Source organism: Pongo pygmaeus, chromosome 10 (assembly GCF_028885625.2).
Source record: "Pongo pygmaeus isolate AG05252 chromosome 10, NHGRI_mPonPyg2-v2.0_pri, whole genome shotgun sequence".
Classification (NCBI taxonomy): Eukaryota; Metazoa; Chordata; class Mammalia; order Primates; family Hominidae; genus Pongo; species Pongo pygmaeus.
In genome coordinates, this window is record NC_072383.2 from 126,113,798 (window position 1) to 126,139,247 (window position 25,450).

Genomic DNA, 25,450 nt, shown 5'->3' on the forward strand with positions numbered 1-25,450 from the left:
GATTTTAAATACTCCTGTCAGAAACCAAGCCTGTCGGCCAGGTGGCCATCAGTATCCGGAATATTTGATTGGCTTCATCTGTCTTGTAGTTTCTGGATCTTCACACATCTGCCCAATGGGTTCATTTTTGACGGGAACCTATTTTGCAACAATTGGAGTCTTTTCCTCATTATAAACAAGAGATAAGCCAACATTATTGACCCAGATGAATAGTAAACAGAAAGCAGGGGGTGAAGGGAGCTGTGACTGTCCTGTATCCAGCTGTAGAGGCTCTGTCCACATAGGGTCAGATGGGATGGCTGAATGGTTCAGCATCCCGGATGGCTCACTCACATAGTGGGCAAGTTAGTGCTGGCTCTTTCTGGGAGCTCAGCCTGGACACTGGCCGGGGACCACTTCCTCTTCACATGGGTCTCTCCACTGTCTTCCTCATGACATGACACCTGCATTTCAAGAGCAGAGATATCAAGTTCCCTTTGGTTTTGAACAACTGGGGATCTGAGAGGAAACTTCATAGGAAGAGAGACAGAGAGAAAGTTGCCACCTTGGGAATGGATGAGATTGTAACAACCCAGGGATATATTGCTAATTCACTATTCTCTCATCACTGCTTTTGCTTCCACTTTAATCTACGATTTGTGAATGGAATTAATAGAAACCGATCAAACATGGCTATGCACACAATGTTTGGCCACAGATATTTTCCACATTAACTCTCTTAGTATCATAAGAACAGAGGAAAAGCCCTGGTCATCAGTTCTGTGTTATGAGTACTAACAAGTATGCAGTTTTGCCAGTAAAATGGACAACTGTGGAGACAGGCAGAAAGGAAGCTTAGAGTCTCCGTACATCATTTTCTTACACTGAAAAACAGAAAAGAAATATTTTGCAGTATTAGATTGTTTCACAAAGCATAGGTGCCTTGGGAGAAAACAGTCTGAGAGAGGGAGACAGAGTTTCCACAGTCTTCAGTTTTGCTGTACATTGCTTTGGATTTCTGTAAGTGAGGGCTCCACAAACATTTTTTGCAAAGATCCGTGGAGTAAGTTTAGACTCTGTGGGCTGCAGGGTGTCTGTTACAATTCCCTACCTCTGCTGCTCTAGAATGTAAGCAGCCATGAACAAATGCAAGTGGTTCAGCTCCACAAAGACTTTATTAACAAATAGCAAAACAGCAAACTGGATTTAGCCATAGGCTGCAGTTGACCATCTCTTGCTCTGAATAATTACCTTTTAATTTTGAGGTCTAAAAATGGGGATTTGCACCTGGCCAAACTAAAGGTGTTCAGAAGCAGTGTACCCAAATGTATATCCCTTTCAGGGGATTTCAGTGTATTTGGGGATGGGGGAAGTTCTTTTTTTTTTTTTTTTTTTTTTGCTATAACCTCATGTAGAAGTTCTACAGCCTCAAGGGCTAGATATCCGATTTGGAGTCCTAATCTCCCACTGCCTTTGCAAAGTGGTGCCATGCTAGCTATCATCTCTCTGCATCTCCAGCACCCTTGTCTGTAACAGAGAGTCAATAATGGCACTTACCAAAGGGCTGCTGTAAAGATTGCACACCACGTATGCAGCCGAGGGTCCAGCACACGCAAGATGCTCAAAAAACACTGCTGTTGTATTATACTTATTGCTATCCTGTTTCCATCTGTCAACCCACATACCTGCTCAGTAACTCTCTGCTGCAAACAGAAAGCAGAACCCAAATACTCCCATTGGTTTATCACTTCAGGGTAGTTGTGAGCAGAATCAGGGCCCAGGTCATATAATCATGAAGGCCTACATTTAGTTTTTTAGATTAAAAAAAGTTTTCTTCAAGCTAGGTTAGATGTCCAGATATATTCAGACTTGTCTCACCACTTAAATTTCTAATTACATTTTTCATAGTGCATTGCTTTATTGATGAAAATTCCTTAATTTTCCCTTACATGAAAACATCTTTATGTTTTTCTTATTTCTGAAGTATACTTTCACTGAGGGTCTAACTTTGAATTGAAGGTATTTTTGTTTGTTTTTATTTTCGTTTTTAGAGACAGGGTCTCAGTCTGTCTCTCAGGCTGGAGTGCAGTGGTATACTCATAGCTCACTGCAGCCTCAACCTACCAGGCTCAAGTGATCATTCTTCCTCAGCCTGCCAAGGTATCGGGACCACAGTCATGAGCCATGACATTCAGTCTGTTTTTCTTTTGTTTTGCTTCCTCCTCCTCATCACTTTAACAGGGTCTTTCCACTATCTTCTGGCTGCCATGGTTTCTGATGAGAAATCCGCTGTCAGTCACATCGTACTTTATCCAATGTGTCATTTTCTCTGGCTACTTTCTTGATTGATTGTCTGTTTGTCTTTGGTATTCAGCAGTTTTAAAATGATGTGTTTGGGTGAGGTTTTCTTTAAATTCATTCTGCTTAAACTCCTAGAATCCATGAATTCATTTCTATTAACAAATATAGGACGTTTTGGCCATGAGTTTTTAAGCAGTTTTGTTCTGGCTCAGTTTATATCTCTAGTCCTTCTATGACTCCAATTATGCACATTTCGAAACTGTTGATATTGCCCCATAGGTCATGAAGCTCTATTGATTTAAAAAATATATTCTTTGTTTTTCTCTGTACTTCACACTGGATTTTCTTTTGTATTCATTGACTTTTCTTCTGTCATCTCTATTCTTCTACTGAGCACATTTACTGAATATTTAATTTCAGATATTGTATCTTCAGTTCAAATTTTTCTTTTAGGATTTTTTTCCTATTTGCTGAGAAATAGAAGGTGCTGAAACCATCCATATGATGGTATCTGCCTGGGCTTTGGAGCTCCTAAAACACCCTCATTGTCATCTGATTCTCTGAGGAAGAGCATGCAGAGACACGCCAAATAAGGCACTGGGTTAAAGAACCAGCATGGGACAGAGCTTGGAGGCTTCTCTTGCCAGGGAAACTCTGCCATAGACTTGAGCCTAGTATAGAGCAAGGAGGGAAAAGAAATACCACCCTTGACAGTTCCCGAGAGTACCTTCTGCTGTGAATGATTTCAACGGTCCTGTTTTTGCTGGGGAGAGCAGAGATCCCAGTTCTTGTCTAACCTGGAAGAAAGCATTCTGCCAAGTGACTGATTTAGCCACAAAGAGAACATATTGAAGGAAAATAGAGAGCACAGAGCTTATTTAGAGAGAGACAGTACACTCTGGAAGGATTGGCAGAGTGGGCTGCTGAAGTGAGGGTGCCAGCAGCAGCGTGAGAGTTCCGTGTTGGGGTTTTATGTCTGTTGGGTTCTTTTTTTTCTTTTTTTTGGAGACAGAGTCTCACTCTGTCTCCCAAGCTGGAGTGCAGTCATCTCGGCTCACTGCAACCTCCACTTCCTGGGTTCAAGCAATTCTCCTGCCTCAGCCTCCTGAGTAGCTGGGACAACAGGCATGCACCACCATGCTAGGCTAATTTTTGTATTTTGAGTAGAGATGGGGTTTCACCATGTTGGCCAGGCTGGTCTCAAACTCCTGACCTCAGGTGATCCACCCGCCTTGGCCTCCCAAAGTGCTGGGATTACAGGCATAAGCCACCATGCCTGGCCAGTGGGAATCTGTTTTGAAGTAACTGCCTCTGTCTTAAGTTTATGCCTCTTTGTCTAGTTTTCCTGCACCTGCCTTAAGTCCCTGCCTTTTCCCCACCTCATTCCCTCCCCAGGCTGGTGGGACCCTTCCTTGCTGTTAATTGGTGTGGCATGTGCGGCGATACTGAACAGGAATCCTACCTAATGGCTGCATTGCTCATGACTGCCACCCCACAAAGGTCATATAATGGTTAAATCTGTACCTATTGCACCTGCATTCTCACCTTGGAATTCCTGTCTGTGTTTTAATTTGGACTTTGGCGCCAGGTTTTTTCTGAGGACTTTCTTGTTTTCCTTCTTATCAGCATGCATCTGGCTGTGTTCTGATAGGTTAACTGCAGAGTGGGTGAATACTGGGCACCTGAACAGATGTTCCTTTCTGCCTAGGTATTTCTCCTCCTCTCTGCTTTTATCTACCATACCTGCTTCGGGTGGTCCCTGGGACATGAGATTTTCCGGACCTCCCTTTTTTAGGGGCTCTCCTCTCCTACTTATGTCTGGATACCTGCCGACTCTAACACTGTGATCTTCACGGAGGTGTCAGGATGTCTTGGTGACTGACAGATCTGATATGATTTCAGCTCATTCCTTCTCTGAGTGAATGTGGGCAAGCAGAAAAACTGCCTCTCGAAATCCCGGTTCCCTCCACCTCTAAACATGCAGATAATGAAAAAGCCTGTTTCACACGATTGAGATGACGATTAAAATGTTGATAATTCTACCGAATTGACATGTGTGTGTGCACATGTGCACATCTGTACACACACAGAGAGAAATTCATGGGTCAGACTCTGCTCCCAAGGAGAAACGTGCACTTCCCACAGAAAATCTTTGCATGGCAAATAATCCTGAACTACATTCTATTATTTGCTCATATTTCAGTCTGGCTGTTTTCCCAATTATCCATGTCTGGTATTGGGCTATAGCTCTGAGCCAAAGAAGGCTGTTTTCAACCACTTCGATTTTCACCCAGCAGTAACAAGAGGCATGCTGTGGCGGGCTGGATTCTAAGTTGCCCTCAAGAATGACACAAGCTTAAACCACAGGTAGCAAAGGAATTTCTTCTTTCCCTGAGACCTAATGCATTACCCTATATCATTGCAACTGGATTAGTATTTACCCAATAGAATGAAAGTGTGTTGATTTCTGAATCACTAAAAGCTGATGTCATTAAATTAGGCATGATACTTAAAACTTTAAATTCATTATCATCTAGCATCTTATATTTATAAAGTATAACTAAGGATATATTTGCATGTGTAAAGAATCTGTCACTATTAGTTCTCTATGTCAGGAAAGGCAGCTGTCTTATTATTTCTGAGCCTGAACATTAAGACAGTAGGGCAAGGGGAAGAGAGGAAAGAATAAATGGGACATTTCTGCCTGCTTAATGCCGGAGAAATATATAAAGTGGTGAATACATGGGTAGCCTAACAAGGAAGAAACACACATCCATCACTTGGGATGCATTTTTAATCTTGGAGTGGCTTTAAGAAGTTCACCCTCTCTGCTGCCAATTCAGGCAATAGATTAAAGGTCACTTTAAAATGCCTCAAAGTTAACGGCAATCATTGCAGAAATGCCAAATATCATTATCTGACTGCAAAATTACCTAGCTGGAATTGCTACATTATTTCTCTAGATAATGCCCTCCAAATGTTTTTGATCGTTTATACCTGACAATAAAGAACTACTTCTGTATGCATCTGTGATATGAAAGCCATTACACCAGCTTGCCAAATATTTTCAGATTTCCCTCTTCTTGGGCACACAGTAGAAACATAATTCTAGGTCTTGTCTTTGAGCAAAGCCATTAGCTAGTTCTGGCCAATGAGTGTGGGCAAACGTGGCACGTGCTGTCAGGAAGGGGGACCCACAGTGGGCGGGCAACACTCACAACTGCATTTATCACAGCTGCTCCTTACAGCATGGTCCAAGCCATCACTATGAGACCCTCACTCAGAGCTCTTGACCTCATCACCACCAGCTCCCCTGGTGCTAACTTTGGGACGTCATCATTTAAGGCATTGGGTGCATGCTGTCCTTATTGCTCTACCCCAAATAGGTCAGGCACACTCCTTGATTAGGGCCTTTGCTTTCGCTGCTATCTCACCCTGGGATATTCCTTTCCCCCAGGACCCAAGCCCTCCAAGCTCATTTATTTTAGGTTCAAGCTCAAACATCAGCTTATCCATGAGACCCATGCTTATATTTTCTTTTCAAATAACAGTTGCCACTAATAGGTACTCGCTATGCACCTTCTGTGTTATTTTCCCCATAATACTTTAACCTACTTGACCTGCTATATTCTCCTTCATTGGTTCTTTGCATTCTCGTCCCCTTCCCCCTCACCCCACCCACCTGCCCCATCCCACGCATACACATAATATTATATAAGCTCCTTGGGAGCAGGTACCATGTGTACTATTTTAACATCATATTCCCAATGTCTAAAGCAATGACTGTCCCAGAGTTGGCACTCAAAAACGTTTGTTAATGAGCTTAATACAATATATTACGTTAGGGTTTTTGTTAAATAAGTAAAATGCAGCTGCTTTCATCACAGAAAAACTAACTGTGAGATGAGAAATATGTTCACAGACTTCACTCTAGAAACCATTTTACTCTCTGTATATATCCCACAGCATCATGTTGCAAACCTGTAAACCTCAAATGTACCCAATAAAATTTATTTAAAAATATTTGTTTAGAGGAAGAATGAGTAAATACAATACTTACCAAACTCATATGCAGATAGGACTATCTGGCCTCCCTTTCTCTGCCCAAATATGTATCTGAAGATGACCCAGAAGCAATGTTCTATACCTTCATGTGAATTTCTGTTACTTTACTCACATCATTTCCTCTAAGAGGCAAGTGGAGTTGGTCAATGTCAAAGAAATTGCATCCTTCATGAGATTCCAGGAGTCTGAGGCATAAGAAACAGCTTCCTAAAAGCATTTTGGAAAAAATAAGCCTTTTGTTGTTGTTGCTGTTATTGTTTTTTATTTCTTTTTCCTCTGGCCACCTTGTGTGGTCCTGTCTCCAGATTATAACAATATACACTGGCATCGTTAATGTCAGCTGAGGGGTCCACACTCCAACGTGGGAGCAAAACAAGCTTCCATTTGTGAGCCATGCCCATTTTGGCCCAAACAGTCATGTATTATAGCAGCAATCTCACCAGATTGTGTAGTTTGAAGTTGCGAAAAGCTTTAAAGCCACCTTTATATAATTTGTCAATTTTCTCCCATTTTATTTCTTCTATTTTCTGACAAGAAATCAATCTTCTCTAAACAAAACAAATACATTATGTTTTACTATGAAGTCAAGGTCTTAGATTATTCTTTCAACTTGAGATATTTGTTGTTTGGATTTTTTTAAAAAAACAGAGTACATTTATTTCTTAATCAAGGGTTGACATAAGCACAAGGTCTGTGTGTTTGGAAAATCCTGGGCCTGTTTACCCTCTTTTATCAGTCAGGGGTGGAACTCATACCTCACCCCCTACCCCCACCACCACCTACCACCTTCTGGCGCCCAGTTCAGCTCAGAGCGTCCCTCCATAAGTGGGGTCGTTTGGAGTGAGAATAATGGATATAATCACCAGCAGGGATTTCTCATCTGGATACTGGTCTTGATCTATAATAGTAACACAGCTTCAGTCAACTTCCAAGCTGGCTGCACTGCTGTGTGGCTTTACACCAGTGGCTTCACCTGTTTGAACTTCCATTGCCTCCTTTACAAATGGCCATGATAAAACCGGCTTGTAGGTCATCGTCACAATAACCTATAAAGTTTGCAAATCGCTGATGCCTGGCCCAATGACTGGTAGGTAAAGGGGGTTGAGAACCAACAACTGGAACATACGGGGATCATATGGGTAGCAGTCCATCAGTATGTGTTTTCTCTGTGCAGATGTTATCCTGAGCTCATGAACTACTGTGGGACCATTTACCATTCAGAATAGAAAGAGAACTGAGCCAGGAGTCTGGGCACATGGATTCTCATCTCCAGTCCACCCTCCTGTGTGCCAGGTGCATTTAGGTGCTGGGGACACAGCAGTGACTGAGATAGGCATCTACACTCATGAGGCCTACTCTCCAGAAGAGTCACTGAGAATAAAGCAGGAAGCATCTATAGCAGGAAGCGGAACGGCTCATCAAACAACAAGTGCTCTGGAGAAGCTTAGACCAGGGAGGGAGACGAGGAGGGCTGGTGGTGCAAGACATTGCAGTCAGCAGGTGAGCAATGACCTCCAGGTTGTGAGGAAGGAGCCAGGCACCACCTCCAGGAGGTGAGGGAGGAGCCATGTACTATCTCTAGGAGGTGAGGGAGGAGCCATGTACTATCTCTAGGAGGTGAGGGAGGAGCCATGTACTATCTCTAGGAGGTGAGGAAGGAGCCATGTACTATCTCTAGGAGGTGAGGGAGGAGCCATGTACTATCTCTAGAAGGTGAGGGAGGAGCCATGTGCTATCTCTAGAGGGTGAGAGAGGAGCCATGTGCTATCTCCTGGAGGTGAATGAGGGAGCCATGTGCTATCTCCTGGAGGTGAGGGAGGAGCCAGTCACTACCTCTGGAAGGTGAGGGAGGGAACAATGCACCATCTTCAGGGCTAAGGAGGGAGCCAGGCACCGCCTCTGGGAGGTGAGGGAGGGAGCCAGGCACTGCCTCCAGGAGGTGAGGAGGAGCAAGTGAGGTCAGGGCAGGGAGGAGGGAGGATGATGGCTGTCCTTATAGGTCGTGGTGAGGATGTTGTCTTTACTCTGAATGAGATGGGAGCTGTGGAGGGTTAGGAGCAGACATGATGTGACTTCGGTTTTCACAGACTCATTTCTGCTACATTGAGAACAGACCGAGGGGTAATGGAAGAGGAAAGGAGACCCAGTGCTACATCACCCTCTGATGCTAAAGTTGAGGACTTGACATTCTCTGAACCTGTTTCCTCTTCAGCAACATTGAGGGAACCTGTCCCACATACACCCTAAAACTGATGTAAGGATCATACACTCTATTGTATAAGCTAGTCCTGCCCATCAAGTTTATGCTGCCAGGATTCAAGCCCTGGTGCTGCCACATGCCAGCCGGTGCCCTTGGACCAAGTATGTGGATGCTCTGTGCCTCAGTTTCCCCATGTGTAAGATGTGGATACTAATAGTTTCAACACATGTAGTTATTGTTAAGATTAAATGATACAATTGATATAAACCGCTTAGAACAAAGAGTTTGTGGTAAGTTCTATATTACTATGAGTGATCACACCCACCAGCCATTACTATAGAATAAACACCTCCCAGATCTCAGTGGCTTACAAAAATATTGATTGATTGATTTCTCATTTTACTTGAGGCTGTGGGTCTCCTGCAGCTTGGCTGGACTCTCCTGTGCTCAACTGTGCTGGGTTCAGCTCAGATCCCTGAGGCTTCTCTTTGCAGAATCCAGGCTGAAGCAGCCATCGCTGGCACCTGCAGCTTTCCTGGTGAAAGACACTCCAGGGGGTGGCAGGTGAGAATCCCCAGGTGTGTCTTCTAACACCTCCACTTGTAATCAGCCCATTGTTACTTTGACCTTCCTTCTATTGGTCAATGAATGACCACATCCAAAGTCCATGGGGCAGAGCTGCGTTTGCTGACAGCTGTGGAAGACAGAAGATAATCCACCCCAGGGAGACCATCAACCTCTATCGTCATCCTCTTCATCTCCTCATTATTTCCCTAGGGAGGGCACTCTATTAACCCCCGAGGCAGAGTGGATGTTGTATAGTAAACATCACTGCCATCGAGGTTATAGGCAAAGGTGCTGCACAAATGGCAAGGAAGGCAATGGCTACCCACATTTTTTTAAGTTGAGGAAAGACAGACACTAAGTCCATGGATGCAGGTGAACCCACCGTGGTTAAACCAGTTTATGCATAGAGACAAGGATGTGTCTACTGTAATATTTATCTTCCCCAATGTACAAAATTACCCTAAGGGAGAAGAAAAAGAGTATTTCGTAATCTAATCTTCAGAATTCTAACATTAAATTTAATAGGAGGCAATAAAATGCATTTGTGGTTTGCTCAGTGTCGACATAGTGTGTTCAATACCTAGAATTAATGAGATTGTGCACTTCCTAAGTGTTTGCGTGCCAGTTTTCTGAGGGTAATAACTACATTTTCTATCTCAGAAACTGCTGTGTAAGTGACTGATACTGCCCTTGCTTCAAAGGAAAACAGATTGTTCTGGTTTATTTTGTTGGTTTGATTTTTAATTAATGGTGACCCTGGTGTTGGTTTTTTCATCTATTGTTGTTATTGGTCCATTTGAACACATTATTACTCACAAGGAACTGTCTCAGAGGAGGTGCCCGTTGCCACCCTTATAACAAGGGGAAGAGTCAGGGGAAAGAATGATAGGAATTGTGTTGTTCACAGACTACGCCAGGACACAAAACGAGGAGATTGACTCACTTTACAAAATAGAGGAGTTCTCCAAAGCAGTGCATTGGGGAAATTGTCAAAATGGACTTCATTTTCTGGCCGATACCACTTTGCCTTTCAAGCTGCTTTATTTTCATTTCTACTTCATTTTCAGTGGTGGAGACACCTGATAAATCAACTTAAAGTGTCTCTTCTCCCTGGCCTTTAAGAAGCTAGCTTGGCACAATCAAATCTCCATAAAGAAATGTTATGGTGAAATAGTCTGTAAGATGAGACACTTTGCAATGTGTTACCTCCACCTTCCAATCTACTTTACCATATATAACTCTTCAGAGTTTGAGGAATAACTTGGTGCACATAGGGTTTAGGAGAGTGGGCTGCATGTCATTTGGCTGCCTGGGCTCAAATCCCAGCAGTCACCTGCCGTGATGTGGCTTCTGCCAGTTTGTTTTAATGTTTAAGGCTCAATTTCCTCAACTGCAAAATGAAGAAGAAAATAAGATTTAACATACCAGGAATAATTAAATTAAGGCACTGCCTTGCAGCTCTTATCATGATAATTTAATGTACATATTCCAAATGGTTTTCTTTCTTCAGATGTTCAGACAAGTCTAGAAATATGCACAAACGTGCGGCACGATAATACCGCCAGCATGGTGTGTGAAATGGAAGGACGTACTTGGCCTCAACATCCAGAGCACAGATGCTATGGATCTCCAGCATGTGATAAGATGGGCATACCAGTGATTCAACAAAGGCATGTCAAATGTAATTATTTAGAGGACTTTGCATAACCAGGTGATAACCTTCAGCCTAGAGAGGTCAGTGACGTTCTCCTGGGCCGCATATCCTTTTTAGAATTCAGTGGAAGATTCAGATCTACTAATCAGGAAGCCATGCTATACTTCTCAGCATGGGAAGCTTCTCAGCTGAACTTCAGAAGATGAGTAGACCCTCTGAAACCCCTCTAAATAAAGCCCTAGGGGTCCCAGACTTTATGTTAAGAGTTCCTGTCCATTTCTCTTCTCCCAATACCATAGCTGCTCAACAAATAGGTTTACTCAGAAAATCAGTCCAGTGGGTGCTCCTGGGTTCCCACCCAGATCCCATTTTGGCTCTCCGGACCCATCCACTGTTGATGTCCACAGTTTAGCCAACAGGCTACAGCCTTGTCCAGCTATCGAGGAATGCTCCTGCCAACCCCAGCCACCCCTCTTAGAAATGCCATGGAGGTTACATTATCCCTCAGGAGTAGCCTGAAGGCAACAGTTGCCCAATGTTAGGATGCAAAAGATGGAGCCCTCACCTGAGATGAAACCATTCTGGAGGAATTCACACTCTGGAGGTATTCACACTCTGGAGGCATTCACTCTCTGGAGGTATTCACACTCTGGAGCCATTTATAGTCTGGAGGCATTCATACTCTGGAGGCATTCACTGTCTGGAGGTATTCATACTCTGGAGGTATTCATATTCTGGAGGCATTCACACTCTGGAGGCATTCACACTCTGGAAGCATTCATACTCTGGAGGCATTCACACTCTGGAAGCATTCACACTCTGGAGGCATTCACTCTCTGGAGGCATTCACACTCTGGAGGTATTCACTCTCTGGAGGTATTCGTACTCTGGAGGCATTCAAACTCTGGAGGTGTTCACACTCTGGAGGCATTCACACTCTGGAGGCATTCACACTCTGGAGGTATTCACTCTCTAGAGGCATTCATACTCTGGAGGCATTCACTCTTTGGAGGCATTCATACTCTGGAGGCATTCACACTCTGGAGGCATTCACACTCTGGAGGCATTCACTCTCTGGAGGCATTCACACTCTGGAGGTATTCACTCTCTGGAGGTATTCGTACTCTGGAGGCGTTCAAACTCTGGAGGTGTTCACACTCTGGAGGCATTCACACTCTGGAGGCATTCACTCTCTGGAGGCATTCACACTCTGAAGGCATTCACACTCTGGAGGTATTCACTCTCTGGAGGTATTCGTACTCTGGAGGCATTCAAACTCTGGAGGTGTTCACACTCTGGAGGCATTCATACTCTGGAAGCATTCACACTCTGGAGGCATTCACTCTCTGGAGGCATTCACACTCTGGAGGCATTCACTCTCTGGAGGCATTCACACTCTGGAGGTATTCACTCTCTGGAGGTATTCGTACTCTGGAGGCATTCAAACTCTGGAGGTGTTCACACTCTGGAGGCGTTCACACTCTGGAGGCATTCACACTCTGGAGGTATTCACTCTCTAGAGGCATTCATACTCTGGAGGCATTCACTCTTTGGAGGCATTCATACTCTGGAGGCATTCACACTCTGGAGGCATTCACACTCTGGAGGCATTCACACTCTGGAGGTGTTCACACTCTGGAGGTATTCACACTCTGGAGCCATTTATAGTCTGGAGGCATTCATACTCTGCAGGCATTCACTCTCTGGAGGTATTCATACTCTGGAGGTATTCACATTCTGGAGGCATTCATACTCTGGAGGTATTCACACTCTGGAAGCATTTATACTCTGGAGGCATTCACTCTCTGGAGGCATTCACACTCTGGAGGCATTCACACTCTGGAGGTATTCACACTCTGGAGGCATTCATATTCTGGAGGTATTCACACTCTGGAGGCATTCATACTCGGGAGGCATTCATACTCGGGAGGCATTCACTCTCTGGAGGTATTCACACTCTGGAGGTATTCACACTCTGGAGGCATTCACACTCTGGAGGCATTCACTCTCTGGAGGTATTCATACTCTGGAGGCATTCACACTCTGGAGGCATTCACACTCTGGAGGCATTCACACTCTGGCAGTATTCACTCTCTGGAGGCATTCACACTCTGGAGGCATTCACACTCTGGAGGCATTCACACTCTGGAGGCATTCATACTCTGGAGGCATTCACACTCTGGAGGCATTCACACTCTGGAGGCATTCATACTCTGGAGGTATTCACAATCTGGAGGCATTCACTCTCTGGAGGCATTCATACTCTGGAGGCATTCACACTGTGGAGGCATTCACACTCTGGAGGCATTCACACTGTGGAGGCATTCACACTCTGGAGGCATTCATACTCTGGAGGCATTCACACTGTGGAGGCATTCATACTCTGGAGGCATTCACACTCTGGAGGCATTCACACTGTGGAGGCATTCACACTCTGGAGGCATTCACACTCTGGAGGCATTCACACTCTGGAGGCATTCACACTCTGGAGGCATTCATACTCTGGAGGCATTCACACTGTGGAGGCATTCACACTCTGGAGGCATTCATACTCTGGAGGCATTCACACTCTGGAGGCATTCACACTCTGGAGGTATTCACACTCTGGAGCCATTTATACTCTGGAGGCATTCATACTCTGGAGGCATTTATACTCTGGAGGCATTCATACTCTGGAGGCATTCACACTGTGGAGGCATTCACACTCTGGAGGCATTCATACTCTGGAGGCATTCATACTCTGGAGGCATTCACACTCTGGAGGCATTCACACTCTGGAGGTATTCACACTCTGGAGCCATTTATACTCTGGAGGCATTCATACTCTGGAGGCATTTATATTCTGGAGGCATTCATACTCTGGAGGCATTCACTCTCTGGAGGTATTCATACTCTGGAGGTATTCACATTCTGGAGGCATTCACACTCTGGAGGTATTCACACTCTGGAGGCATTCACACTCTGGAGGCATTCACATTCTGGAGGTATTCACACTCTGGAGGCATTCATACTCTGGAGGCATTCACTCTCTGGAGGCATTCGCACTCTGGAGGCATTCATACTCTGGAGGTATTCACACTCTGGAGGCATTCACTCTGGAGGTATTCACACTCTGGAGGCATTCACACTCTGGAGGCATTCACTGTCTGGAGGTATACACACTCTGGAGGCAGTCACACTGAAGCTCCCATGGGATCAGCTTCAGCTGGGTTTCAGCCAGGCGGACGTCTTTGTCCTGCTTCTCTCCCAGGCTCCATCAGTCCCTTCTGCATCTCTTCCCTTTTTGCATCACTCACATGTCTTCTGAGAAACCCCAACCCTCAGTAAATCATCTGTCCCTTCTCAGGCTCTGCTTTAAGGAAACCTGACCATCCACTGTTTCTTTAAGAAACTAACACTGGCAACAGGGATCCATTCAGCAAACAGTCTGAAGGCCCACTGTGTGCTGGGCACTCTTCCAGGCACAATGGCTGTGAACCCACTGACTACAGGCTAGTGGGAGGAATTCAATAAATACACCCATATCTACTATGAAATCAGCTGGCCACGGCCCCATGGAGAAAATTAACTCAGCGTAGAAACTGGAGATGAAGGGAAGTGGGTGGTCCTTTAGACAGAGCATCAGGGAAGGTTTCTTTGGAAGAGACACTGAAGCAGAGGCTGAAACAGAATGAAAGGGGGTCTAGGGGAGTGTCTAGGGAAGAGCCTTCTGAGTAACGCTGAGGGGCAACATTATTAATGTCCCCAGGCAAATGCTACAAATCACACTGCCATTGTGTTATTGCCTTTAGTACCTACTTTGAGGGTTGGAGCAGAACAACACACCTGTGCCAGGTGTACAGCACAGTGCCAGCCCCCCACAGGTGGTCAGTCACGATGCTCTACTGTTTATAGTCTTGCCAGTGAAATCACCTTCAGCAGCCAGGACACAATCTCACTGTGAGCCCTGCTTAGAGGTCAAACGCTATCATGGTCATAATACCTCCCCACACTGTCATGGGATGATTCCTCTCCCAAAAGTTCAGCGATTGTCGGTTAAAATGATGCTTCCTTTTTATTGAATTGCTCTTCCCAAGTTGAATATCCAGGTCAGAGGTGTCACTGTTCTCCAGGGGGAGGGCAGAGGTACTGGGGCCTGTTATGGGAGATTTACTGATGGTCAAAGACACACTTGCCCATTGGGAAACACTGAACTAGTAGAGAGGGAAGGGAAACAGACATTGACTTTCTGAGAAAACCCAGGTTGTATTGAAGAATATTCCTCAGATGATTGTTTATAATAAGAGATAATGACTTGGTAATGAAATATGTGACTACTGTGATCACGGAAGAGGGAGATCTTTTGTGGTTAGCAGAAGCCTGAGGTCCCCATCCAATCAATACTTAGGAAGGATCATTAACATTCAGGAGCAGAGGGTGCCCTTTAATATGTAACAAATTCTGTTTTAGTAAGAAATCTCCAGCTCCCCAGGACTGTTAAGAAATTCTTGGAGAAATTCTTCCAGTGTGATTTGGTCAAAGGCTTAAAGACAAAGGACTTCAAATTACAGAGAACAGGATGAGACCCACTATTTCCCTATAGCACTCAGCACCCTGGGCCCTTGACCCTATAGCACAGGCCGGTATCTTGCGGGCTGCCTTTCACTGGCCCTAAGGAGGAAGACACGCTCTGAAGCTTGCTCTATGTTATAGGACATGTTAAAAGCCCAGGTATGTTAGAGTTGCTGGGACGGCAATAATGGTGACATTTTACACTAATTCAAACTTGGCATGTGAGCTGGCTGCTGCGGGATGATTTACTGCACCAGAGCAACTGAGATGCAACTGAGATGCAGTGGGTCCCATGCATATTTCCAGAGGTGCCCAGAAGAAACTGCCACCACAGGGAAAATGAGAGGGCTGAGTACTAGGAGACCTCTGCTTATCAGTGCCAGCTATGTGCTCCTCATCAGCCTACAGTGGTTACAGGAACAGAAAATGTTTGTACTAGGGGGGAATCCACAAGGATAAAAGAGATCCTAACGTGATGGTGATGGGCACCCTCTCTAAGGAAGCATTTGTAAGGGAAGTAACCGCATCACATGCAAGTTCCCACACTTGCCCTAGGTGTTACTGCCTTTGTTGAGTCAGATTTAGTTTCAGAGCAACTGAAAACAAAGAAGAAGCTCATTTCAGTTTTAACCTTATAAATAAAATTAGTAAATTGAGATTTAACTCTCAAACTGGCACATGATCTTCGGCCCAAAAAACTAAAAGAAAGTGTCAGTTTAAGAAATGATTTAATTTATCCCAAAGAAATACAGTCTGTTCAAATGGGTGGGAGAGCCAGCATCACATGGACCCCCACTTCCGAAGCAACATCTATCTCTGTAAGGTGATTTATTTGAATGGAGAGCGTAGATTAATAAATACATTGTGATTTTTTATATCTCATCTCTACCTTAAAATAAAATAAAAAATGCTTTATATTAAAAAACTGTTTCCAAACAACAGTTGAAGCCAAAAAACATATATGTTGACGGCATCTCATACAACATGAATATTACCTAGTTTTGTCTATTAATAACATTATTGATTTCATCCATTGGGAGAGCATTTTCCCTAACGGACTTTGATCATTATTTCCCATGTGAAAAGTGATAGGCAAAGAATAGTCTATCAACACTGAAACCAGTTAAAGTGTTTTCTTCTCTTTCTACATTGCTCGTAAAAATCTGAAAGCAAATTCCAAAAATCTGGTATGACTTATGTTAATTATATAAAACAGTAAAAAAATCAAGATGTACTAAGAATTTCAATGTGCAAATACATTTTCAATGTTGTGTTTGCATTTACACAAAACTCATCTAAGAGATTCATTCTTTTCATCTTATTTCAAACTTTCCTCTTTTCCTTCTTCTTTGAAACTGGTTTTACTAAACTGTACATATGCACGCTGAGATCTGGGGAGAACCCACTGACTTCTGTAGCTCAATTCTCCCATGTTCCCAGGGAAAAGAGGAGGAGGAAGCTGTTAGTGAAAAACAGTTACCCAAAGTGCAAAAAGTAATTCTGATGGGGCTGGGTTTGTGCACCTGGGAGTGCATTTTTGGCTCTTTGGCTGCCAACAGTTTAGTGGCAGGAAAGCCTGCTACTCCACAGCCTCGATTTCACAAAGCCAACTCCTGTGTTTTTATCCAGTTAATGAAACGATATTTGTAAGGCCTGGAAAAAAGTGCAGTCTCAGTATGAGGCATTTATTATGACAAGTCAAGTTAGTGCCAAAGAGGCATCTCTATTCATCCTGAAAGCAAGGAGTGACATTTGCTAAGATGCCAAACATGATGCTGGCAGTTTCAAGAAATACACTCACACCCCAACAGTGAGCCTCTAGGGACTTGGCAAATGCACGGCCCAACTTTCAGCTGAAACATCTACATCAGCTTCCCAAACAGAATCCCCACCTGTCCTGTGGTTTCCTTATGTCTCCAGAGCTCTGCCTGTTCTGAGAACCTCAGCACCCCGGGCCCTTGACCCCGTACAAAGCCCCTGTTCCAAATACATACACATAACCAAGCCATTGACAAGCAAGACCAAAGGGTGGACAGAGGCCAAAGGCTCTCAAACTTCTGCAGCATCATGCATTTCAGCACTGACTTTCAACACCATTTGACCCTGGATGGAGCTGTAAGAAACAGAAGCCCTTTTTCTGAGGCATCTGGAAAGAAGTTTTCCCCAGCCTGCTAGGAGAAAAGATGAAAGGTTTTTAAACAGTATAGTTGTTTGTCATTGTTAATGAACATTTCCTTTTTGTAATATTTTAATTACCGCAGATTTTGCATGAAGGATGTAAAAAAATCTGGATGAATTGTAAAACATACAAATAGTTATGTATGTGTCTTTCCATGTGTGTATATATGTGTGTGTGTATGTGTATCTATGTGTGTATGTACATGGATATATGTACAATTTGACTGTGTACGAGCCACCAGGGCTCAGAACACGATACTGCAAAATATGGCACCTTGAGAATTGAGAAAGCTGCAGAAAAAAGAGGGTCATTCAGACCATCCCTCACTTGGGTATGCAAAAGCTGGCCATAAGGGAATTTTCTGACCAACATCACCTGAAAGTAGTTCATAAGGCCCTCATGTGACAGGTGTCATGGCCCATTTGCTGGTGTCCATTCCTGGAGGGAAGGGAGGATACACATAGAGACCTAGAAGAATTGAACATAAAGTCCTTACTAAGTTTCCCATTGATTGTCATTAGGCCACGCTCCCTTTTTGTCTAGTCATACTTCTACAGGGCTGCGCAGTTTTCCTGGGTCCTTGGCTCTTCATCTGAAGGCTCTTGTAACATGTAAAACTTTGATTAAATAAATGAATATGCTTTTCTCTTGCTAATCTATCTTTTGTTACAGGGTTGTTAGCTGTGACCCTTGTGAAGGGTGAGGAAATGATACTACTTTCTCCTACCGTAAAATGCTGAAATTCAAAAGGGGATATTTGGGGGTAAAATAATTAGACAACTGAAAATTTCAATATTTATTTCCATGCCAAAAATAATAAGTTACCCATGCTTAAAAGGTGTATTTATTCTGGAAAATGGGGTCACTTTATTTCTGAAGTAATGTTCAGCAAAAGGAGAAGGAAATTTGAAAGCCATGCAGAGAAAGATCACTATGACCCCTGGTGGTCCCATCAACATTCCTAACATGGGTACTTTCTAGGACAGGGTTCTTATGTCACATATTTCACGATATTATTACTCAGTATTTCATCCCCCATTGGTTTAAATATTTTAGAGGGAGATATCTGAATATTTAAATGTTTCAGCTTTGCTCTGCTTTGTGCACATGTACCCTAAAACTTAAAGTAAAATAATAATAATAAAATTTAAAAAAATGCACTTAAGCTACATGTTGACTTAAATTCCAACACAAGCCCCAGTTTTTCCATGCGTTTCCTATAGCACACTAGCACAAATCTGCAATGGATATTTTAGCATAGCCTTTTCACCATTCATTTAAAGTTGTCCCTTTACAGAAGAACAAAAGATAGGTGTTACATTTTACAGCTATGGTTTTAATGGAAAATATAATTTCTGAGTTTATAAAGCATTTGTCATATCAATTTGAAGCCTGAAATAGAGAACTGAAAATACGTTATAGCATGATTTGGCTGGATAAAAACAGTTGTCCAGGCTGGGCACCCTGGCTCGCATCTGTAATCCTAGCACTTTGGGAGGCCTACGTGGGAGGATCACTTGAGCCCAGCAGTTTGAGATCAGCCTGGCAACATGGAAAAATCCCACCTCTACAAAAAATACAAAAAATTAGCCGGGCATGGTGGCACACACCTGTAGTCCCAGCTATTCAGGAGGCTGAGGTGGGAGGATCGCTTGAGCCCAAGAAGTTGAGGCTGCAGTAAGCCATGATAGTGCTGCTGCACTCCAGCCTGGGTGACAGGAACCTGTCTCAAAACAAACAAACAAACAAACAAATAAAAAATTTCCAGTTTTGTGTAAGGTTCAGATAAAACAGCCCTTTGTGGTTGTTGCTATTGGCCTGGATAGTTCTCCGATGGATAGAGACTTTACTGTGATCCCAATATCCCAACATTAGGAAGGTAATTTTCTAAAAGAGGTAAAGAAGAATATCGATCAAAATGCACAAAAGCAGACTTTTTAAAATAAAATTTGTCAAGCTTAAGAACACTTACTGTACTCCAGCCGAAATCAGAAAATGCTTTGCTTTTTTTTTTTCAAGTATCCACAGAATATTCATCAAGATAGACCACATCTTGCTCCATGAAAATAGTCTAAACAAATTTTTAAAAACTGGAATGAGAGGGGAGAGAAATCAATAACAGAATGACAGCAGGGAAATTTTCAAATATTTGGGAATTTAATAACACACACAATAATCCATGGGTCAAAAAAGGAGTCAATGGAAATTTAAAAATGCATATATCTAAATGAAAATGAAAACCCACATATCACAATATAGGAGATTCAGGTAATGCAGTTCCAAGAGGAAAATGTATAGCACAAAACATTCACATTAAAAATGAAGAAAGGTCTCAAATCAGTAACTTAAGTTCCTACCTCAAGAACCTAGAAAGAGATCAAAATGCACTCAAAGCAAGAAGGAAGGAAATAATGAAGTGCAGAAATCAATTAAATTGAAAATAGAAAAACAATAGAGAAGTCCATTGAGACAAAAAGCTGGTTCTTTTAAAAAACCAAAAGTTAGTAAACTTCTAACAGGACTGACAAAAAAAGAGACAAATGCAAATCACCAATAATAGAAATAAAATAGGGAATATCACTACAAAGTCTGCAGCCACTAAGAAGATATTAAAGGAATGTCATAAAGAGGTTTAAGTTCATAAACTTAACAACTTACAAGAAATTAATCATCTTCTGAGAAAACTATCAAACCTCACTCAATCTGAATAGCTCTGTATCCATTAAAGTAATTGGATTTATAATTGTAAGCCTTCTGACAAAGACAGTTTCAGGCTCTGATAGTTTCATTAAATAATTCTATCAACATTTAGAGGTAAGCTGATACGAATTATATACAATCTCTACCAGAAATTAGAAGAAGGAACACTTCCCAACTAATTTTTGAGATTGGTATTACCCTGATATCAAAACCACACAATGGTACCAGAAAAGAACTGAAATGCAAAAATCCTCCAAAAAATATTAGCATACTGAATCCAGCCACATAGGAATACAATAATATTTTATGACCAAAAAGGAATTTATTCCAGATCTGCAAGATTATTCAACATTCAAATTCAATTAATGTAATCCACCATAGCAACATGCTAGTAGCATAGTAACAAATCATACAACCCTACTGATGGACTCAGAAAAAGCATCTGACAGAATCCAACATCCATCCATTTAAAAATACATACATATATACCTTGGCAAGTTAGTAATAGTGGGAAATTACTTCCAGTTTTATATAAAACCGCCTACAAAAAGTCCTACAGCGAGCATCGTACTTAATGATGAAACACTTAATGCTTTCCTCCTTCAATCATAAATACAGCAAGGATTTATACCTTTATCAGTCTTATTCAACATAATGCTGGAGGCTCTAGACACTGAAACAAGGCAAGAAACAATAAAATTCATACATATTGCAAAGGAGGAAGTACTCTATTTGCAGATAACATGATTTCTATGTATTTAAAAAAAGAAATCATTTTTGCAAAGTGCCTATCACCAATAAGTGAGTGAGTTACCGTGGCTGCGGGATACAAGATTAACACACAGACATCACTTTTATTTCTATGTACTAACAAGAAGCATGAAGAAATCTAACTTAAAAATACAATATCTTTTAAAATCACTCCAAAGAAAGAAAAGTACTTAGGCATAAAATTAACAAAATAGGTACAGGATCTGTATGCTGAAAAATACCAAATATTAGCTGAAGAAATAAAATACATAAATAAGTAGAGAAACTTCTCTGTTCATAGATTAGAAGACTCAACATAGTAAAGATGTGCATTCCAGAGAATTATGTTGCATGAAGAAAGCCAGTGCCAAAAGGTCACATACTATATGATTTTACTTATATAACGCTATTGCTTATTACTTATATAACATATTTACTTATATAATATATATAAATAAATTACTTACATAACATATTTTACTTATATAACATTATTGAAGTGGCAAAATTTTAGATATGCAGATTAGTTGTTCCCATGGGCCATGAATAGGGGAAATGGGAATGTTTGTGTGGTTATAAGATGGACTATGAAGGATCCCTGTAATGCTGGGACTGTTTCTTATCTCCACTGTGCTGTTGGATACCTAAACCTACAAAGTCAATAACACTGTACAGAACTTAAATGAGTTCAAGAAAAATTGGGGAAATCTGAATAAGATTTGCAAGTTGTATCAGTATCATTATCTTGGATGAGATATTTACTAAAGTTTTATATGATGTTACCATTGGGAAAACATATGGGAGGGATGTCTCAGAATTATTTCTTAAATTTGCATGTAGAGCTATAATTATCTTAAGAAAATTTCAATTAAAAATGCTTACTGTCTAAGTGTAAAAATAAGACAAAAAAATCAATTTTTCTCCCTGCATGGATGCTTTCTATTTTTCACACTTTTCGGTTAGATTTTAAGGATACTTATATTCTGGGAATTTAACTTTGCCAGTGTGCAATACAAAAGAGCTACCAAATCAATTTTTCCTTTTCTTGGTATATATAGTGTTTTCTAGGGTTTGCTAGGTATCGTCTTCTGGAAGTTTCTTCCAGTTTCCTTCTTGCTTTCTCTCAAAGGCAACCCACCTGTGTACTTAAGCGCCAGTTCTTTGTTGTGCCAGCTGCTTCTTAATTCCTGTTCTCTGGCCTCTAATACAGTACATCTCAACCCTGGAGATGGTGGTTGCTCATTGTCAATTTTTCCAGGTCATGTAGTTTTCATTTAGCCTCTGAGCTTCACTCTGAGTGGCCATGGAATTCAAGCCAGGTGCCCTCTCAAGAGGCTTGCTGGTGCCTCTCTCAGGGGGAGTTTAAACTTTCCATTCCTGTGGGAAAGGAAGGGCTTTTATACACATTTTTTGGCTCAGGTTATTTATCAAGATTGATAATTTGGATATCTCAGTCATAAAATGACAGAAAATCCAGGCAGATGCATGACACCCAGAAAACTGGACTTCAAGACTTATTAATTTATATTTTCCCACCATTTTAGTTTAGATATTATGGACATAGTACCTAATAGTTTTACATTGACTAGCCAAAAGGAGGTGATATAATCCATGATTTATAATAGGCAGAAAATATTTAGAACAGAAAAATATTCGGTGTAATCCTATTATGCTCAAAATCTGAGAACATTTGACAGTCACCATTGATCTCGCTAACTAGTTTATTATCCAGCTCTTCAGTATTCACACACAGCTACACATGCACACACAAACACACACATACTCTTATATATATATATATGTTTGTGTGTGTGTGTCATATGGTAAAAGTGTCTCTGCACCCCCACACAGAACAGGGCACACACGCCAATCTCCAAGTCCGTTAGCCCCCTTGAGGTCACTTTATGGTCACCAGGACTACTGGGATCTGGTGACATCCCTTGAGTGGAGAAACCTGTGAAGGTATCTGGACCACCACTTTTGAGTAGCTTATTATTTCCATCCATGGGAGGCTGTGGGGGTCTGACCCGCAGACCTTGACCCGGCAACGGATGAGAGACTACACTGACACAGGTGTTTTGCCTGTCAGTCCTGATAAGGGGCTCTGCTCTAAGTTTGCAGAATCACCTTGATAAGCCAGCAAAGTTTGCATTTATTTAGTACAGATTTAATGACAAAGACTTTGAGTCAACACACCTGTGGGTAATTAATCTTGTTACCCTCCCCTGGAGAGAGCAGTCCTATAGATGATCAAAGGTTTGTCTTAGGACCACATGAGTAAACAAGCTATTTAGATAAGCTCCCTTACATTCCTTTGTTATTTACCCTTGCTATTAGCTCAAAGATGATTAAGCTGCCTTCAGCCATAACTTTTCCCCAAGGCTTTTGCAAAACCTTCTGGCCTTCCGAGAAGATTTGTGTCGATTTTACAATTTCTCCTGCCATCCTCACTGAACCCCCACAGGAGACTGGGGGGTTGTGCTTTTGTTGGTACTTTCCTCTTGGCCAACAGGTGTGCCTTGGTGGAACCGTTCCTGGACTGGTCTCTCCTGGTTTCCTTCGTGCTTTACGGAACCACTGAGGTGGTCTTTATATTCCAGATTTATGCTCTCAATATCATTCCCGATTTATGCTCTCAATATAATTCCTGCCTCTTTAAGAAAATTTCAATTAAAAAATGCTTACTGTCTAAGTGTAAAAATAAGACAAAACAAAAATATTTGGTGCTCATCACTACTTGGTTCAAATTTGACCTTGAAGTTTTCTTTACTCAGGGTAAGAACACTCCTCTTCTTGGTCTTCTGATAGGTTCACTAAGCATCATGTCTAACTTAAGGGTCCTCTGCAATAACAACCGTTTGAGCTTAAGGTATGAACCTGGATAGACACCACCATGTCATTCAATGACGAGACAATAAATGGAAAATCCTTGGAATCATAAATGTTTAAAGGTGTCACCAAACCATCAGTGAACAAAGCTCAAGAACTTACTATTGCTTCCTAAGGAAAATGAAACCAAAGTATTATGTTATAATCAGGTTCCTACAAATCAGAAATATAAAAATGATTTATAATTAAAGTTCTCTAAATATACAGTCTGAGAAAAATAGACATTTATGTTTCATAATCTTGAACAGTTCTTGTTATTCCTTGAACTGGCATCAATAATGTGCTGTAGCCTCACTGGTATGGGGAACAAATAATAGACTTTAATAAATGCATGAAAGTGTAAATTAATTTATTGCATGCGTACAACAGAATTTGACTTTGACCTTTTTTAAAAACATTTAGAAAGATCAGGCAATTTATCTGAATCAATTTCAGGTGCAACTAATCAGGTGTTCAAGATAATATTATTTGAATGCTCTTCATTAGGAAGCTGGTGCTGATGAAGAAAAACACGCGCTGGCTGGAAGGACACAGGAAGATGTATTATAAGGCTGGCTGGCCTGAATGGCACAGTGGCCCTGGTATCTTCAAAAATGATTTGTACAAGTTTAAAGATGAGAGAGAGTTTCAGAGTTGACAATAATTGCTGTAAACAGTAGCAATTTAGTGTCTATTAGCCATGCTTGTTCAAGTAGCTGAAATGGAATTTCTAAGCATTGCAAACCACCTGCTTTGGCAAAAGCAAAAACATGTGATCCTTTGGTCATGATCTAGCAGCAGGCTGTGCCTGGCACAGATAAGCCCAGGGCAAAGCAAATGGTGTATGGGGATGTTGTCGGCGTGGAAAAGCACGTAAGAGGAAATGTGTGTAAGCCACTGAATACTTTTCTCAGAGACAGCGCAGCCTGGATAAGAAGCAAGAAGCTTCAAGAATCCCCAGTCCTAGCCATGAGGGCTGTCCTGCTCTCCTTCGCAGGATGTGCTAACTGAGAGAGAAGTCATCTCCACTGACCAAGGACGCAGGGCCCCTGGGACACTCACCTGCTGTGGGGAATGAAGAACATCCAGGGCAGTGGCTGTGGAGACTATGGCCCTTTTGTCTGCTGGGTGAGGCTGCAGGGAGAGAGACAGGCCAGTCACGAGCTGCACTCCCAGCTCTGCGATGGTGACTCAGTCATCCAGGACGATCACCGTCTTCTCTACCAGGATAAAGTCCGAGAGTGGCAAGAAGACCTGAAATGCAGGCGAGGAGGCTCGTGCATCTCTGCTCCTCATAAGCACCATGAATCCCTTAATTTAGGGCTCCCAACAAGGCGCTCTCCCAGTCCCCAGGTCAATGCATACGCTTGTGGGAAGTCCTTAGGAAAGTGTTATGCTACGATTCCATTACACTTACCAATTAAAAAGGGAATTCGGAAAGTATCATCTTGGTCCATTTGCTTTCCTTATTGGTAAAAATATATGATAACAATAACAGTACATTTTCTGAGAACTTCATTTAATTAAGGGACAATAACTCAAAACAGCCCATTTGGAGATACTGAATGCTCAAAGAATAACATTTTCCCATCAACTAGGATTAATGTTTCAAAAATTGCAGAATTGCAATAAACTG

The 25,450-nt window shown here is 42.1% G+C and overlaps 1 pseudogene; it reads right to left on the bottom strand.

The window, feature by feature from the left end:
- Nucleotides 1-329: 329 nt before the first annotated feature.
- LOC129010779 (transmembrane protein 132B-like) lies at nt 330-25,119 on the bottom strand (annotated as a pseudogene).
- Nucleotides 25,120-25,450: the final 331 nt, after the last annotated feature.